The sequence below is a fragment of the Phaethon aethereus genome (genome assembly GCF_964289735.1).
Source record: "Phaethon aethereus genome assembly, chromosome: 1".
NCBI lineage: Eukaryota > Metazoa > Chordata > Aves > Phaethontiformes > Phaethontidae > Phaethon > Phaethon aethereus.
In genome coordinates this window covers 140,804,655-140,810,654 of record NC_138575.1, presented here as the reverse complement: position 1 = coordinate 140,810,654, position 6,000 = coordinate 140,804,655, and positions in this window count along the sequence as shown.

Sequence of the window (6,000 nt, the reverse complement as noted above, 5' to 3'; positions counted from 1 at the left end):
TCAAGATGCACATTTCATTGTGAAGCGTGTCCGTGTACTGAACTTTCATTTATATCAGTGTGAAAGTTCACAGAATCTTTGTATTAATAGCCAAATGGGGTAAAAACATATAGCTTATTACTGTTTCTTTTAACGAGGTCAAATATGATGGTAATTAGCTAACAAATATAACTGTGAAAAGGTTAACCCCTTTTATATCTTCCAGTAGGATTATTGTAATGTTTTCATACAGTCTGCAATAATTAACTTATTAAGGTTTTCTCTTGCATTCAAGGTGCTACTTCAGCATTCTTAAATGTTTTCAGAATTTGTATAAAAATTCATATAAATGTTTTGGCATATGTGTATTTTTGTTTGTTTCAGATAGTTGTAATATTTGCTTAAAAGATTTTGCATGAATTTCTGTTGAAATACAACAGTTTTGTTGAGCAGCTGGACAATGTTTAGGTCAGTGACTTTTTGCACAGCTTAATCAGTCACTCATACTGTTCTTTTTAGAGACAGAGATTTCTCCTTTTAAGCAGTTTTTTCTTTCATGGGCTTCTGCTGCTGCGATCCATATTTCTCATTTAAGCCAGTATGTTGTAACATTGTATTTAAGAAAAACAAAGACAGAGAATGGAATTGCACTGTTCCTTCAGTGTCAAAACTCATTATTTTTAACCTGACCAACATCAGCAGGCTAAAGAAAAATTTTAAAAGCATGTTTAACTTTACTGCCAACAGGGTCTGAAATCATAAAAACTCAGAGACCCATTTCTTTCCTCCATTCACTCCTATTATCATGTCAAGGCCTGAGTTGCTACAGCAAAACACCCACAGATCGTCACCTGAACTGTTCCTGAAAATGTCTCTCTGTTTTTCAGGCACATACTCTCTTGGCAGAAAGGCAGCAGTGTCTGTGAAGTTTCACCACATTCTGACAGTCATATCACACAGCTCCCCATGAATAAACAAAGTTGTTGTGGTTTGTCCTTCATGAAAAACCCCTTTTCCTTTCATGAGGTGATTGAGATCTAGTCCACTTAATTATTACAACTGGCCTACTTTTTGTCTTGGTTGCTGCTTAAGTCTTCTTTTAATCACTAGATCCAAGCAGTCCAGCCAGAAAATGTGCAGAAGATAATATGTGTCAAAGTGAAATTTTAAAGAGACTTGGAGTATGAGAGAGGAGAAAGGCCGGAAGGAGATCCCAGGAACTACAGGCCTGTCAGCCTGACCTCCATACTGGGGAAGATCATGGAGCGGTTCATCTTCAGAGTTCAGCCTGGGATCAGGCCCAGCCAACACAGGTTCATAAAAGGCAGGTCCTGCTTGACCAGCCTGCTTTCCTTCTATGACCAGGTGACCCACCTAGTGGATGAGGGAAAGGCTGTGGACGTTGTCTACCTGGACTTTAGTAAAGCCTTTGATAGCATCTCCCATAGCATTCTCCTGGAGAAACTGGCGGCTCGTGGCTTAGACAGGTGCACTCTTCGCTGGGTGAGGAACTGGCTGGATGGCCGAGCCCAGGGAGTTGTGGTGAATCGCGTTAAATCTGGCTGGCGGCCGGTCACAAGCGGTGTTCCCCAGGGCTCGGTCCTGGGGCTGGTCTTGTTCAATATCTTTACCAATGATCTGGATGATGGGATCGAGTGCTCCCTCAGTAAGTTTGCAGATGACACCAAGTTGGGTGGGAGTGTTGATCTGCTGGAGGGTAGGAAGGCTCTGCAGAGGGATCTGGACAGGCTGGATCGATGGGCAGAGGCCAACTGTATGAGGTTTAACAAGGCCAAATGCCGGGTCCTGCACTTGGGTCACAACAACCCCATGCAACACTACAGGATTGGGGAGGAGTGGCTGGAGAGCAGCCCGGTGGAAAGGGACCTGGGGGTGCTGGTTGGCAGCCGTCTGAACATGAGCCGGCAGTGTGCCCAGGTGGCCAAGAAGGCCAACAGCGTCCTGGCCTGTATCAGAAATAGTGTGGCCAGCAGGAGTAGGGAAGTGATCGTGCCCCTGTACTCAGCACTGGTGAGGCTGCACCTTGAATCCTGTGTTCAGTTTTGGGCCACTGGCTACAAGAAGGACATTGAGGTGCTGGAGCATGTCCAAAGAAAGACAACGAAGCTGGTGAGGGGTCTGGAGCACAAGCCTTATGAGGAGTGGTTGAGGGAACTGGGGTTGTTTAGCCTGGAGAAGAGGAGGCTGAGGGGAGACCTTATCGCTCTCTACAACTACCTGACAGGGGGTGGTGGTGAGGTGGGTGTTGGTCTCTTCTCCCAACTAACTAGTGATAGGATGAGAGGAAACAGCCTCAAGTTACACCAGGGGAGGTTTAGATGGGATATTAGGAAAAATTTCTTCACCGAGAGGGGGGTCAACATTGAAACAGGCTGCCCAGGGAGGCGGTGGAGTCACCATCACTGGAAATGTTAAAAAACCTGTGGATGTGGTGCTTTGGGACATGGTTTAGGGGACACGGTGGTGTTGGGTTGGACTTGATGGTCTCGAAGGTCCTTTCCAACCTTAATGATTCTGTGATTCTGTGATTCTGTGATCCTAAGAAAAGCTAATGAACTTGAGGTGTGGTGAAACTCAGACTACTCATGTTCTTCTTGGAGCCATAAATGCAGTGTCTAAACTGAAACTCAGTAAATTTATTTTTTTCCCCCACAAAAACAAAAGAATATTGTGCATAGTAACAAACCCAAATGTCCCATATGTGAGTGATTATTTAATTCTGACGAATCTGTATTTTATTTTTTCCATATTCCCGTCATACACATCATAGATTTCTTCTGATACACACCCTAGATCCCTATAATTAATTTTATAATAAAATAAATACACAGTTTCCTCCAGTTCCTCCTCCTTTTTCTTCCTCCATTAATTGTTTTTGTTACAGAGAGCTGTGCTTGTGGACAGTTCCTCTATTTTTTTTTCTTATTTCCCTTCCCCCCTCCACCCCCCAGGATTATTTCTATTTCATAGTGTCATGATAACTAGGAGATCTGCCTCAACTCCCTTAGCAACCTTCCTTATTGCATCATTGTCTATCTCTATACCAGCGTAAGGTAAACGTCTTTTCAGAAAGACAAATTCAAGGACAATGGATTATGGCTTTTCTCCATGTAAAGATACTATTTTAATTACACACAAATTTGAAACTGATTAAATGAAACTGATAGTAATTCAGTAACTATGACAATATGCTAAACAAATTTGTGCATACACAAAACAAGTTAGAGCTATGAACACTTGACATTTAAGGCAGATTTTACTCTATACATAATTTATCATGTTCTCATACTTAACAGTTATACATTTTATTTAAGAAGCATTTCAGGAGGCAGCCAACACTGGAATTATCACATATTATGCAGTTGTCATTGAAAGAAAGATCAGTGAATTCCCCAAGATGTGTTCTTTCTCTAATGGGATCCTATGTCACAGCCAGTGAGAGAGTTAGTCATCATTAATTGGTCATTACTGATCACAGGAATAGTCCTACAAGAGTTTGGGATCAATTAGTATCATCTACAGTACAGTGGAAGAGAGAAAAGTAGAAATCAGTTTCTGGACAATGGATTTAGTGTTACACCACTCATATTTTCATTATAAACCATGAAGTCTATAGATTGATGAGACAATTTTCTTTGCTGTTGAAAACTGATCACCACTAAATTATAGTAATTGATTGGATTGATTTAAGGGAAAAGCCTACAAGCTTTGAAACTTTTTTTTTTTAAATTCCCTCTGTAGTCAGCATGGTTTAAGACTATTAATCTTTATAGTAAGTTGCAACGCTGCTCTCTTAGATTTTTGAAAATTGTTTTGGTTTAGACCAAACCTCATAACACTGGAGTCCACAGTCTTTTTCTTTAGTAACAATGGGGAAAAAGGGAATTCAGAAAGTATTTCTGGTTTACTGGCAAGCTTTCTTATTTGTAATAAGCAAATCTTTAGGGAACTTGGTAGAGAAACCATACTGTGCAAACCTTTTCCAGTTTCCAGTGAGATCTCCAATTTGAATCAAGATTACATTGATTACTTATTTGGTTTAAGCTTATTAATTTATATTATACTCATTCAGATTTCCGTTCCTGCAGGCTCAAGGGAAACAACATCTTATCTCATTCCAGGATTATCTATTCCAGGAGATTCAAATTTAGAAGGTTGAACAGTTTTTAATAGTTATTGAATGCCACAAAAGAATTTATTTTGATAGATTCTTACAACTTTTGTGTTGCTTTTTTTGTTTCATTAAAAAATTCTTTTAATACTTTTCACATTGAGTTTTATTGCAGTATGAAATCCTTGTATTACTTTTTTATTGTTATTCAGAAAAATAATTTAAGAAGTATTTATTAAGTTTTTGTTAACAAGACTGTTTTGTTTTAGGAAATGGGCTTAGACTGGTATTTGTCTATCAAAATGTGGGGATTTGAGGTTCCTTTTTAATCTTCTTCAAAAATAATTTCATTATTATTGTAACTTATTTTTATACAAAAAAGCCCAGGTATCAATCAGGACACCACTTTGTTGTTGTTGTTGTTGTTGTTTGGTACAAACAAAGAACAAACACACATTTTCTTGCCTGAAAATGCTAACAAACCTTCCAAACAAACCCTTCACTTGATTCCATACTCTACAGAAGCCATGACTGATACAGAAACAGTGTGATGCAAACACACACCTTCTGGGCAGTTCCTTGAAGCCAAGAAGGATCTGTGGAGCTCTTTGAATGATTACAAGTTAGTGTTATACAAATCATGGGATTTTGGGGAATTTCCCCTTTGAAAATACTGTGTCATATCATTATTTCTAAAAAAGGCAGACAAGCTGATGTGATAACTGTGAGCCACATACTCTTAACAACAATCCTGGAAAAATGCCAGGAAAGGCTAAAAGCTAGAATAAGCAAGTAATTAATGAGTGTTAATGGAATGTAAATGATTATGCATCTATATATTAATGAATATGTATGTATATAGAGAATTTTTAATTTAAAATAAATCTGGTGAAGCAATTTGTTTTTTTTTTTAATGAGATTTTTTGATGTTCTTGTGCTGACATTGAAAGAGGGTTTGTTAAAAGAAATAGTTTTTGGTATCTTGGAATATTGTAAATCAACACTGTTGAAAAGGATGATCAGTTGCTGTCTGCATGGTGAAAAGAGTACCTGTAAGCGTCCTTACAACAGCACCTTCAGCTGGAATGAGTGAGACTTAACCAGGACTTGCCTTCCTGCTTATATTTTAAAATCTAGCTGGCCTGTAGTCCTACTAGTCCCGAACATGCATGACTGTTGAATATCTTGATCTACATTCAAGAAGTCTCTTAATTATCTTAGCAAAGTACAAGGGACTGTCATATGTGCCAACTTCTGCATCTGCAGGAACAGTTTCTACTAACCATTTACAAATGTCTTCTCTGTGCACAATCTGATCAATGTGCAGCAGGAAGCACCTTACAGGAGGGTCCCATAGGGGCCAGATTCTCCACCAAGGATGTCAATCAACACTTTTAAGAATACCATTTGGTTTAGGCACAGCAGGAGCCGTCTGGGGGGAATATTTAGGACAGTCTAAAAGTCCCATGAGGAGTGCTCCTGCACTGATAAGTCAAATAATTTGTTGAGAAGGTGGCTACGGGTTCAGTCACTTCAGTCACCTGATTTCAAGCCAGTGCATTCTCTCATCTATGAAAATGACTAGCAGAGGACTTCCTGACCGCCCAGGGAATTAATGACTTAAAGGTGGACACACAGCCACAACCTTGATACCCAGCTTCATCACAGTTATAAGAACAAACTTGAATTTTGTACTGATAACTTAAATTTCATAGTTCTTGCCACAGTGCAATCAATGGTATCGCCATAATACAATTAATTCTGTAAGTCATCATATTGAGTCCAGACTGAAAATTCTGATAACAAGAACACTGCTACAAAAAAATCAATGCAGCCTAGAATAAATGCATTAAAAACAAACAAACAAGGCTGTTTTAATGACAGGTCAC